This window comes from Chrysoperla carnea, chromosome 1 (genome assembly GCF_905475395.1).
Source record: "Chrysoperla carnea chromosome 1, inChrCarn1.1, whole genome shotgun sequence".
NCBI classification, from domain to species: Eukaryota; Metazoa; Arthropoda; class Insecta; order Neuroptera; family Chrysopidae; genus Chrysoperla; species Chrysoperla carnea.
In genome coordinates, this window is record NC_058337.1 from 93,266,151 (window position 1) to 93,280,632 (window position 14,482).

Consider the following 14,482-nt stretch of genomic DNA (forward strand, 5'->3'; position numbering starts at 1 on the left):
GGGACAATTTCTTAATAGACACATTTCTGTTTTCAGATTTTAGTTGTTCTATCACATAAAACCCGAAATAGTACAAAACTCTGTTCGTAAAATTTTAAAATTACAGACGAGGAATTATTATTTCGTCAGACAAATCTAAAAATTTGAGGCAAGAAAAATTAAAATCACTATTGAACAAAAAAAAAAAATAGTGCTAGAAAAATGTAGTTTTGAGGCAAATTCATGAAATTAAATAAATACTACAAAAGGTGTCAATTCCACCCAAAACCCTGCGATAGTTTTCCGTCACACTAGTAGTTTAATAGTGATTTTTACGGCTGAACAAGCCTCCTTTTAGTACTTAGTCAGCGCTGTGATTGAAATTTCAATATTAGGATCAAAATATTAACTTTTTTATACTTGAATTTACCAGGAAAATTGAATTACAATTTAAAAGTTGAGTGTTGTAGGTATAAAAGTAGCATAGAAATGATACTCATTAGCCTTCAATGATTAAAAATTTATAAAACTTGTATAAATATAAATATCCCGTTTCCTGCGATAGTTTCTACCATCTCAGCTAACACTCTGTGTGCTGTCGTAAATCTAGTATTTATCCTCCCCGCAGCCTCTATATTCAATTCGTGATATGTATGCAGAGGTGTTGTGTTATAGTTTACACCATGTTTTTTTCTACAATTGTATAATTGCTGGTTTATTTTTTGTTTGTAAACTATTATTAAAACATTTTTATGAATATGGATTATTAAATTATATTCTATCATTTCTATTGTTATAATAATTAAGAACATTAAAAAAATTAACATTTCCAGTATTTAAAAGAATAACAAACAAAACCATTAATTACCATAAATAATTATTCAAGTATTTTTGTTTGAATGTCCACAAAAAAAAACTGAAACACGAAGGTTTTAATTTGATCAAGGTTAGATTTTAAGTAAGTGATACTCAGTTTTATTTCTTTTTATAAATGGGCTAGGTGTTTTCCTCGAATTCCGCTTTTCTTAAAATATATAATTATAAAATTAGTTGTTATCAGCCTACTTCGCCGATCAATTCAAAGTTTTTAAGTCATAACAGGATAAAAATAACTTTTAACCAAAAGAAAACCGACTTCAAAAGAAAAACTTTTATAAAACAAATTAATATGTACTAAAAAGTAAAAAAATAACGATAATATAATGTAGTTAAAATTATTGTTATTTTGGAGTCGGTGTCAACCAAGGAAACAACTTTGATAGAACAGTTTGCTACATTAGCTTGGCTTACACCGACTCCAAAAATAACAATAATTTTAACTACATTATATTTTCGTTATTTTTTTTACTTTTTAGTGCGGTTCGAAGTCGGTTTTCTTTTTGTTAAACGTTTTATTTATATTACGATTTTTAGTGAATCTGAAGTACACTAACTAATTTGTCACTAAAAAAGAATCATCAAAATCGGTTGGCGTGATCTTGAGTTATTTGTCCTCTTGTTGCGCATACTTAATGCAAATTTAAGACTTTTATGGTTTCTTATGCCGTTGTCTGAACTGGATCACACGAGAAGCACCAGCTTTCAAATAGAAAAAGAATCATCAAACTGGTTCATCCAGTCGAAAGTTATGAGGTAACACACATTAAAAAAAAACAGTTGAATTGATAGCCTCCTCTTTTTTTGTTTGAAGTCGGATAAAAAAAGTATTTACATTTTTGATGTTTACAAGGAAAGTTCTCAATGCTGGGGTATGGTATACCTTCGGCTTCCTAATTGTGTCTCTCTTTCTGATCAATTAACACTCAAGTTGAACTGCTAATATTATTCTCATTACGTTTATTTAACATGGAAAATATACAAATCATTATAAATTTTTTCCTGTAAATGATACAAAATATTTTATAAATTTTTACACTTAAAATTGTTCAAATTACCCCATGCTATTATTTATGGACTCCGTTAAAGTTGGTATTTTGTATTCAGACTGATCTGCATTGGATCAATCAGACAACCGAAAATAGACTAACTACGTGATTTTATGAACACCTATACCAAAATTTTGTTCATAGCATCAATAGTTTTAAGCGTTAAAAACTTGGGACTAAACTTGGTATACCTTTAATAAATATAATATAGCTTGATATATTTCATATATACATGGTACAAAAATAGAGAATGTTATAAGAAGAACAATCCTTATATTTGAATCAGCAGATATTCACAACGGATTTTCCTGAAAGTCCATATAACTATATCATCTGTTTGCAAACCACTTTGTACATAAAAGAAAAACTATGCGAATTCACAATTGAAGCTATAATAGTTTTTAAGCTGCCAATAAATCACTTTAAAGTATTTTGAAATTTTGAAAAATTATTGTATTATGATACGATAATTAAACAATTTAGAAAGGATAGCGTTATCTTAACCTCAATCAGTATTCATACTGGTTTGTTGACATAAAAGAATATATTTTGTCTAAGATAATCAATAAACAGCCTACGTTACCTACACTTACAAAAACTAATTAACGATTAAAGTCAGGATTGTTGTAATTGTCCAAACGTAATTTAATCACTTCAAAAATATGTTTATTTATGAATGAATAATGAAAGTTCGATCGCTAACTAAAAATATGTCCTCCATTTTAATTAATCGCGATAATTTAAAAAATAAATCCTTTCCATTTTAATTACAAAAAAAAAAAAAAAAAATTGAATATACGCCACAGCCTCCATGTACACAACATTTTTCAATGTTACTTTATTTGTTTGTTTGGCCTTAATTTTTCTCATTAACTATCGTTCTATACATGAGTGATAAATTCTTTTCAACAAAACTTCAACAATACTATCGTTCCGATGAGTGACAACTTCTTTTCATACCATATGCATTAATGTCCCAATTAATTTTCCATTTTAATTCAATCCTTTCCCTGCGCTTCCACCGTTATGAAAAATTTGAATATGAGTTAATTGTTGAAATACCATCTAAAGACAGTGTTGATATCTCTGTCATATTACACATACATACATGTCACACATATGTAACTGATATTCCCATATAATACATACTATACAATTTGAGCCTAATTTGCGCTCTCGAGAGTAAACAGTTATGTTTACGGAAAAAAGTTTCAAACCAAAGTTGTTTATTTTTTTATAAGAAACATTTTTTTTAAATTTAAGCTTTTGCTTTATCTCTAACGGTTTACAAGATGGGTCCTACGGACCCAAGACCCCATAGACCTATGCTACTCAATTACGAAATCGACCTCACTTTTTACGTCCTGAGTACGCTGTAAAAATTTCAGCTTGATATCTTTTTCCGTTTTTGAGTTATCTTGTTGACAGACGAACGGACAACCGTAAATGGGCTAATTAGGTGATTTTATGAACACCCATAGCAAAATTCTGTTGGTAGCATTAATATTTTTAAGTGTTACAAACTTGGGACTAAACTTAGTATACCTTGATATATTTCATTTACATGGTATAACAAACAACGTTAAAGATTGATAAAACCCAAAAGTTTTCGTTCAAAACATACAAATGCATTCTTCCTTTTAACAACAAGAATTTATAAGCTCAATTATACTTCTCAGGTTTAGCTCCAATTCGTGTTGGACCTCAAAATTCATTTAGATACATACTTCTTTTCATGACCTTTTATTATGTATACTTTATGTCTGTAATTAACATTTTAAACTCATCACTAGTGATAAAACTTTAAAAATCTTTTCGAGCTACCATGGTAGCGAAAATCATATCCACAAAGACTTATCAGCTTTCATTATTCAATTAAATGCTTAACATCTAATGACGCACGTGTATAGAGGTATAGAGGTAAGAAAACATTTATTGCGAAACTTGGTAGTTAAATATTCTGTCAAAATTAACTGTATTATTTTTAATTTTTAATAATTTTTGACATTAATAACGGCTTTATTCAACAATAGTACTCAACTATATAAATCACGTTAAGAAAATATCACGAAATATATGTTTTTTATGAAACATTTTAATATTTTTTGACAAGTTGATTATGTGTTGATATGCAAAAAATATGTATTTATTAAAAAAAAATTGTTATTTTTTTTATTAATTCTTGAAAACTAACAAGAAAATAATAAGTAATTATTAATTATACTGTAAATAAAAATATCGTGTTTGAGATGTGTGATTAAAGTTCTGCAATTTTTTATTGTTAATTAAATTTAATTGAAAACTTGTTTACTTAGGTGCGTATCCCACAATAAAACATTGATTAAAATCCGTTGTGGGTGCTTATAATTCAATAAATCAGTCAAATTCACACGCTAATTGAAATTTATACCCAAATTTAATATTATTTACATTACAAATAAATTGATTAATTAAAAATATATGCTGATGTTTGCCATATACATTTTTAATTCATTAATGAGATTATCAACTAAAATTGTATTCGTTTGAAGAAAGCTAATCGACGATACATATTTAAAATGAAATACAATTATGGTGGATGTTTTACAAGGGAAATTAGAACAAGGGAATAGAACAAGGAAAGGAAAACTAAACTAGAAGGGAACTAAATAGAACAAGGGAAATCAAACAATTGACTGAGTTAATTGTCGAAATACCCTGTATAGAAACAGTTGAATGTCAGTGTTTGCATTATTTTTAATAAATCAGTTGAAACTAGTTGAAACTAGCTACAAATTTCCAACTACCTATTTTTTATACTTTAAGGCAAAAATGACACCAAAGTTGTATAATAATTTGCACCATCATGGATAAACACTGTACGAAAAAATGTTTCAAACTGTTGTACGAAAAAAAGTTGTTTATTTTTTTATAAAGAAGATTTTTTACATTTAAACATTTGTTGTATCCTTTACTGTTTACAAAATGGGTTCTACGAGCCCGAGACCCAATTAATCTATGGTGCTCATTCACGAATTTAAACTTTTTGTATGCCCTGAACACGCTATAATAATTTCACCTGTATACCTCTTTTCGTTTTTGAGTTATAGTGATGGCGGACAGAGGGATAGAGGAAAAAATCACCGGAAATGGACTAATTGGGAGATTTTATGAACACCAATACCAAAAATTTGTTAATTGCATCAATATTTCTAAGAGCTACAAAGTTGGGACTAAAATTAGTATACATTGATATATATTTCACATATACAGGGTATAAAAAGTGTATTAAAGCTTTTGGTTGGTAACACGTATTAATTAGATACATTTTTTTTAAATGGGTTTAACCAAAAATTCTTGTTCGATGGAATGAATCCTACACATATTGATCAAAAATCTTGTTTGCAAAGAAAGTTAGTTAACGTTCTGTCATTGTATTAAAGAATTCGGTAGGTATGTAGCACATATTAATTGGACAGATTCGTATAAAATGTTAAAAAAAAAGTTTTTCGTACTTGCAGACAGTACTTAAGGTATGTATCATGTAGAAATTCGTACCTCGAACAGAGCGTGGAATTGTACGGCGTAGAAGTTTTTCCATTTACGACTTTTACGTCTTTTGAATGACAAAACCACAACTTTTGAAGATAGATTATATTCAATTTTTTCGTAAAAATTGAATAATAAACTAATAAAGCTGAAATTTTAATTGAACTACACAGCTTAAAAATTTAGTACCGCAAAAAAAAGTTTCAAATTTCAAGGTCGCTTAATTTTATATATCATTAGTAACAATGGAAGTTGTGCATAATTTGACATCAAACGATTAATTAATTATTAGGTATCGTTGAATTTATATATATAAAATCTAAAGTAGATTAAGAATACTTTAAATTTTAAAATTATGCAATATAGTCTAGTTTAGAATTTAGATGGACTATACTAATTTGGATGTTACATTTTACAATATAATAATTTATAATGTAATTATTTCATTTTTGTTATAATCGATGATCATTAAGGAAATACTTATCTAATAGTTGTTACCATGTAACTGTCTTCCTAATAAGAGTGCGGTTCACTTCTTTAATAAAGATAGTGAAGTTTGAGTTAAGCTGAAGCAATGCACATCCGTAGATTTTTTAATTTTAAAAGTTAGCAGTAAAAGTTCTATTTGTGTTTTACACAGCAGTAGCTTGTCCTTCACATTTTGAAAAGAACTTTTGGTTCCTAGTGTTGCAGTTCAACCGCTTGTGAGAACCTTCTATGTTATTTTGAAACCTCTAACTTTTAAAAGTACCTAGGGGATAATTTACAAGCATAGTATAATTTTTATATGATAATAAACTTGTATACTTATTATGGGTATACGGTTATATCAATGATTTTACTACCAAATAACTTCGTAGATTTAAGAATGAGCGTAAAAGTTCTCCTGGTTATAAAAAGTAAACATTCCTCGAATAAATTATTTAGGAATCATCCAGTATCGAGGTATCGGAGACAATTTTTTTACTGCCTACACCATGTTATATCCAAGTGTTAATCGAGAATTAACACTTGTTAATTCCCTTCTCTTGCCGACGCCTACGAGCATGAATGATCTCAGTTTCACTTAGATAATGAATGCTAAAAGACGTCATCTTATTTTACACAACATAAAATTATTTAGCAATAATAATATACATTAAAATATAATTATAATAACATCACAGAACAATATTTTTTTATAATAATAAATATTACAATATTTTAAACAAAAATTAGGCATTACAAATTGATTTTTAGGTGTTACATTTAACCAAAAATAATATTAATATTTTTGTAATACACGTATACACATACATTATGTAAAAATTAACCATCCAAATTATATTTTCATGTGTATAAAATTGACTAATACATTTAAAAAAATAAATTTTTAATTTGTTTTTTTAAATAAATATTTAAGAAAATTTAAAAAATTTGTATACTATTATTGTTTTTTTTCTAGGTTTACAATAAATTTTTCATATGTTTTTATTATTCAAAAATTCAAATTCTTCTGATTTTTTTTTATAATTCCTGTATTATATAAATACCAAGATAATAATTACGAAATAATGTGTTTTTTCTATTATTAAATTTAAAGCATTAATTAATAAGCTACTAAAAGAATTAGGTAAGTAATAAAAAATCCATCATACATCATAAAGTATAATATAAAGCATAATTTATATTATTTAAAGACTTCCGCCATATTTAATATGAAACATTTTATGTGAATTGAGTTGTAATTCTGTAGGTCGTTAGTAAATACATAGAATTTTAATGTAACCATAAAATTAAGTGGAGGAATCGAAATAAAAAAGTATAAGTCATATTTGATTGAGAAAGATGTATCAAGTTTGATCTTAAAACTTTATGTAAAAAAAGTAGAAACAGGTACATTTTTAAAAGACTAAATTTGACACTCATACGAACCTTGGTAATTTTAAACGTTTTTTAGAGATGAACGAAACCCTCTATAATTTCATAATAATTAGTAAAAAGATATATAAAATAAATTCTCGTAATTTACCTGCATTATATCACATCTTTCTTTTATTTCATCAAAAATCAAAAGTTATTAACCAGCAAGTTGAAGCTAATTTAATTAATAGTTGCACTAATGATTATTTAATACCAATGTGGGTTTTATTGTTTTATAAAAAATCATTATCAAACGATCTTTTATGAGTAGGTAATCTCATGTTAAATTTTCCGAAAAATAGAACAATAATGGAAATGACGATTGAATCCATACCTTTTCGACCAATTTCGAAAAATGAGAAGATTTCTAATCGGATGTTTTTTACACGATATATTCGATGGTTGTTTCTCAACACTATGTAGTTTTTATACTGTCAGCTTCTCCAAAATATGAAGTATATCGCGCATAGTATGATTATTAGACAAATGAACGAAATATATACTCGGAAACAACCAAAACAAAATTGAACTATTTCATAAATTTCTAAAAGATATTTAGTTACTTAAAATAATTTAATAGAAAAGAAAATCGAAAAGTATTTAGTCCGAGAAAAATACTACACCCATGAACTTGTCTTACACGAACATGCCGTATTTTTTTGTTTTTCAATATATAGTATTCACTTTTGCTGAATAATTTAAGAATTATTAACGTTTTCAAGTGGCCATAGTGTTCGAAAACTTCCCTGCTCTGTTGTTTCAGACAAATTAAGAAATATATTAAAAAATGTGTTTGATGATACAATATTCCTTGCACGATGACATTCGAGCTATGCTGGGACCATGTTAAAACGTCAATTTTTTAATTTGTCAAGCTTAAGAATAAAATTACAATATGTTTGGAGATCTATTGAGAAACAAAAAAATTGATACTTTGTAGGTATAGTTTTTAAATAAAAATATTGACGACTTTTCATGATGTTTCATGTACTAATTTTTTTAGGCATTTATTTCAGTTACAGATAAGTTTTAATAATTAGAAGAATAAATCATCATGTTTTCATATCAAGGTTGATTAATTCTTTAAAAAATTATATATTTGTATATAAAAAATAAATAAATATACCTATTATTATTATATATAAACTCGGCTTAAGAATAATTACTGAAATTAAACATTTTAACAACAATAGTCCACACGCGTGTTCAAACTCTTATATTATTTAGATATTCCAATGAATTAGTTCGTTCATAAGTAAATTACTTATGTTTAACAAGTTTAATAAGCACGCAGATACAGACTTTGGAAATTATTTTAATGTTTTCCTTCATTTATCCTATTTAATCAATAATCTGTGTGTCAAAAATATACGATGTTTGAGCTGACACAATGACGTGTGTGGGAAAACTATAGCGTTTTGGGCAAATATACAACAATTTTATTTATGCTGTTTTTTCGAAGAACAAAGTCTCCAAAAAATTATTATACGCTTGATGTACCTATTCGAGAAAAATATACTTCATCTCAAAAGCTATCCCAAAATGTATAACCTTTCCAGTTTCGTACTATTGTAATGTACTAAAAAACAGAGAAAACTATTAATATTCAAAGTTGCAAATTTTTTTAAATAGAAGATAAAGTATAAGTTTGATTAGTTTAAAATTTTAAAAAAACAATCGTCTTCCTTATGTCCTTAGTCCCAATGTGGGTATATGTCCCAGTGTCGTTATATGATTCAAAATTGCTATATTATTATTAATTTATTTTCGTATTTAAGTTTTAACAATCGAAATTAATCCCAACGAACGTTTCCTCTCAAAACTTTCGAAGCTTCAATCAGATAAAATTGACATTGGTTTTGAAATTTTTATCGGATATTTTTACTTGTTAATTGAAAAGCCTGTAAAAATGCGATTCTCATCAATTCAACATTTGAATCCGTACAAGTAAAGGAAAATAATATCTTTAAATATATAAATAAGTATTATGGCCTAATTACATAGCGTAGTACTTGCTTATTTGTATCAATTTTGAAACTAATGTCTGTAACAATATCTGTGACCTAAAAAGACAACGATACTCTGAGCCTGCGTATGGAGTATAAAAAATCTTCGTTTAATATAGGTATTATATTAATAATAATAATAATAATAATCTCAGAAATGTATCTCATAACATACATTTCCATCAATGTCAGCTTGCATTAATTAACATACTGATATAAAAAAGTTTAATTTTTAGTGAGAAACACTCACACGACCTACACACATCACAAATAAACTGTATTTAGTCCTTGATATTTTATGATTAATATATACTTAATTTAAGTGTAAATGTGTAAAATATTTGCATATTAATATGTTATCCGTGGGGATTCATATATGTAATAAAAATGGCAAATTACTTGAGGAATGACTCTAGAGAATCAGATATTTATATTTTCTTTTTTGACAAAACAATATCTTGGTCTTTTTTATTTATGATTTATCAATAGTTAAATATATCCGTAAATAAATACTCATAGATACCGTAAGCACATAGAAGTAACAAGAATGGTTAAGACATCTTCAAAAAAGATTCTGTACATATTTTGTTTGCAGAATCTAAAAATTGGAAATTTTTTAAATCTTCATATTTTGTTACTATTACGGTCTATATATTACTATTAAGGACCATGCAATATAAGATAGGAAAATGGTTTTCTGCGAAACTTTTTTTAACTCATCCTAAAATATTCGTTGGATTGATCAAAAGCTCTCACGGCCACAAAAATTTTTAACGAGTAGTTTTCGAGCTACGGACGATCAAAGTTTAATGTATTATAGTTTTAGTATATGACTAGGAAAATGGCTTTCTGTAAAACTTTTATAATGTTATTTATATCGTACTGATCAACACCCCCAAAATGTTATTTATATCGTACTGATCAAAAACCGACATAAAACCTTTTAACTAGTAGTTTTCGAGCTACGGGCGATCAAAGCTACACATGTATTAGATTTATTGAACCTATATGACTATGAAAATAGCTTTCTCTCAAGTTTTTTGAAACCGCCCCGAAAATGTTCTTCGGATCGTTCTGACCAAAAGCTCTTACGGGCAATCAAAGCTACACAAACCACGATAACTTTTGATCAGAATGATCTGAAGAACATTTTGGGGGTGGTTTGAAAAAATTTCACAGAAAGTCATTTTGCTAAATAATATTGCGGGGTCCTTTAATTAATAAGCAATTTCTTTTTAATTAAGTTTATTAAGGTTTCGATTCTATCTTCTCGTAATTGTAAACGGTTTCGGGAACAACAAAAAGGTAAGATATAATTTTAAAAAGGCATTTTGGTGTGGGACTAAGTAGAAGAATCTGTACAGCGCTCTCTACTCGATATAGTACAGTTTAAAATAAGACGATTTAGCTAAACTTGTTGCTTCGTTTGGGAGCTAGTCGGTCTCAATTTCGAAATTTGAAATCGTTTTTTGTAACTTAAACCCAAATACGGATTGCTAGGTTTGTACTAAAATTGGGTAAATTATTTTCATCTCGGTTCATTTCCTATTTTTTTCAACTCGTTTCATCTCGTGTTGCTATCGTTTCCATCTCGTATTGTTTTCATCAACTATTTGGTACATTTACATTTTGAAGTATCTACAATCTTATTGGTTTGCTAACAAATAAAGCTTCTGCTTATGTGTCTGTCTGTACCAACGATTGTCATGCGGTGTAAAACTACAAATTCTGCACGGACCTTATGTTTTATACAAAATATATAAGTATTAATGTTTATAATTTTAAACTAAAGATAAATTAAATGTTCAATATAATAATAATTAATAATAAAACAACAAATAAATGATTGATTGGTATTCAATCACCTGTAGATCCCGTCATATTGACCTTTAAAAGTACAAGTAATAATGTTACATTTCATTTCAAACAACTGTTTCTTCTATTCTTTTATAATAAACATTTCCATTGGTTTTATATGAAATTGAAAGTAACACAGGTTAATACAAATTTTAGAAAATCGTTAAATTCCGGAGAAAATGCGGAAATCAACAAATTATTATAATAATAGCACTGGTTGGCTTCAGAATTTTTCTAATATACACAAGTTTTTCGAAATATTTTTACCTAGGGAAAAGTCCGTTGGGTAGTGTGTCTTAAATAAACTTTTTGAATTTTTCCGATAAGAGTCTACATGGCCAATCGGTCTAAGGCGTTAGTCTTAGCACGTTGGACTATTTAGACTTAGACTGTGGGTTCGAATCCAGTGGCAGTGTGAACAATTTATAATTAATGGGAGTGCAGAATTGATCACATTGTCGTCGCCTGGATAAGAATGAAGTAACCGACTCCACCCACATCAAAAATGTAATTGTAAATATGTTTGTAATTTAATAAATAAAGATTAACAAATAATGATGTGGGTGGCCTCTGTGATCAGGCGTATGCCATAAAAACGGAGGTTAAACACCATTATTAAAAAAAAAAATTCGATTTCCCCTTAGCTCTTCGAGAAATCGTATGATAATTATTATGTATTAGTTAAAATACATACTGTATTACTATTAATATAAATATTTATAGGTATAGGTTAATTAATTCTACTTAAATATTATTTATTTATTTTATTTCCTGGAAAAAAAATTTGGAAAATTTCAAAATGGCTTTTAAAAGGAAGTGAATGGTATTTACTGACGGTGTAAATTTTTTTGTGAGAAAAAATAATTCAGCGGTGAAACATGACTTCGGGAAATTTATAGAAAAACAAGTTTTTTCCATATGAAGGAGCGAATTTCTCGAAAACGTGATGTGCTCAAGCAATATTGCGCTCGTATTCAATATGTCAAGAACCTCTCAAAAAGTATACTCTTGTTTCGAGTATAAAATATGTGTTTCGGGTATAAAATTTTTTCTATTATATTCTTACAGTTTTTATAATTTTAAAAACCCATAAAATCAGGTACCGAAAATAGATTACCAGGAAGCAAATTTTTTCAAACAAAAACTACTGTTTTGGAGCTTAGATTAAGAATCTACTCCAAAAAGTATATAGTTGCCATTACAAAATGGAAAATAAAAAACAAAGTTGACCTCTGTTTGGTTATGATGACGTTCCCGTATAAAAAAGCTAATTACGGTATTCTGATTCCCCTAAAAATGAGCCGACACGTTTTTTTTTTTTTCATTTTGTGATTTTCTAAACGTTTTTTTGAATTATAAGGGTGGATACTTTTTAAAAGACCACCTCACATATGAACATACGAGCATACGAACATACGAACATACGAACATACGAACATACGAACATACAAGCATAACGTAAGAAGTAGTCAATAATTGATTCTCGGCAATACATTCTTCGCTTTTTGGATACTAAAAAAACTATCAAATTTTCATTTAAAAATGTTCAATGAGTAGATATTAATTCAAAGTGATTTCAGTGTCAATTATTATGAAGCTGACAGACAATCAATAAATATTAGCTTGACAATGATAGATAAGTTCATAATAATTAGTTCATATATTAAGTTAATTGATATACCATTTGCAGTTCTGATTTTATACATCATATTTTTATTCAGGTTTAATTTTAATTACAAATAATAAAAATATTTATAATATAAACTATTTGCTCGATACATTAAAGTGTTTTTATGTCCTGAAATAATATAATTTAAAAGAAACATCCTTCATTGGAAGAAATGTTTTTTATACCGGTACCCATCTCATGGTTGATCAACTAGTAGCCGGTGATTTTTCCTCTACACTTGGTTTGGAAACTCTGCGTTTTCTAATATTAGACCTTGGGCTGCTAGAAGTCAAAATTTTTAATTTTAACTTCTTTGTTGTTAAAAACAATTTTTGAAAAAAGGACCGAGTGTGTGATGTACATTTTAAAGTTCTATATGAATCTTTTTCTTCGAAGAAAAATGCGGCCAATATATTTTTCGCGAGATATAATAATTTTTAAATGCAAGATCGAGATATATATCGTTAAATAGGTCGTCAAAAATGAAATATAAAATTTTCAATAACTTTTCTCCTATAAGTTCTCATAATATTTAACCAATTGTAGCCCCCACTCGTAACGATTCATATCTAGCATATCATGTTCGAAATCATTTTCGTTGAAGGTATTTATGAAGTATTACCGACACATTTTTTTAGATTTCTAAATTATATGGAATAAAATTAATTTCTAAATTATATTGGAATAAAGGGAAACACACTCTTTTGGAAGCTTTTATCTCGAGTAATATTTTTGTACAAACAAATTTGCCTTACCCATGATTTTCCCGTTATAAAGTAATTTCAGTTTACTACGGTGTTTCGCAGTTTGTGTTCCAATTATGTTTTTTAGAAAGTTATTTGATTTTGTGGATCAATCTCTCGTTTAAATTCGAAATAGTGACTACAGCGCAACTTCAGAAAAAAGAATCGATGAGTCCTTTTAAACATAGAAAAAAAGCAAGGACCAAGAAATTGAAAAAGATCTCAGTATATGTTAAGTGCGGAAAAAAATTGGTTAATTAGGTACTCAAAAAACGTTAATGAAAAGTTTATTGCTTCTCGTTAAAAAGTTCCTTGATATGTGCGTTTTTTATTTATTTATCTTTGTATTATATAACGAAGCTCATGATTGTTTAAATCAAGCTCATGATGGTTTAAACTTGGTAATTTATTTTACATAATTTAAGACTCAATACGGATTACAAGGAGCAATAACATGATTAGCGTGTAAATTACACGGAAAAGTATTTCATAATCATGTAAATGGTTATATTATAGAGGTAATTAATATGAGATATTTACCATATCATAGCTGATTTTTCATAATTATCGATGACATTGATTATAAAAATCATTAAAAAAATAATATGCATTATAGACGTATATTATACATTTTGTATTGATTTATGATTATTATTCATTATTATTTTTTGGATGATGAATAAATTTCTTCAAGCAATCAAATATAATTTGATCAAATTATCACTATATAATATTAAGTTGCATACCTGAATAATTATAAAGTATTTTTACCGTCCGATCAAGTTATTATACAAGTAATTATTATTGCTTGAATATTATAAAGTGGCCTATGTGTTAAAAGCATGAGCATGATTGACATCAGTATAAATAATT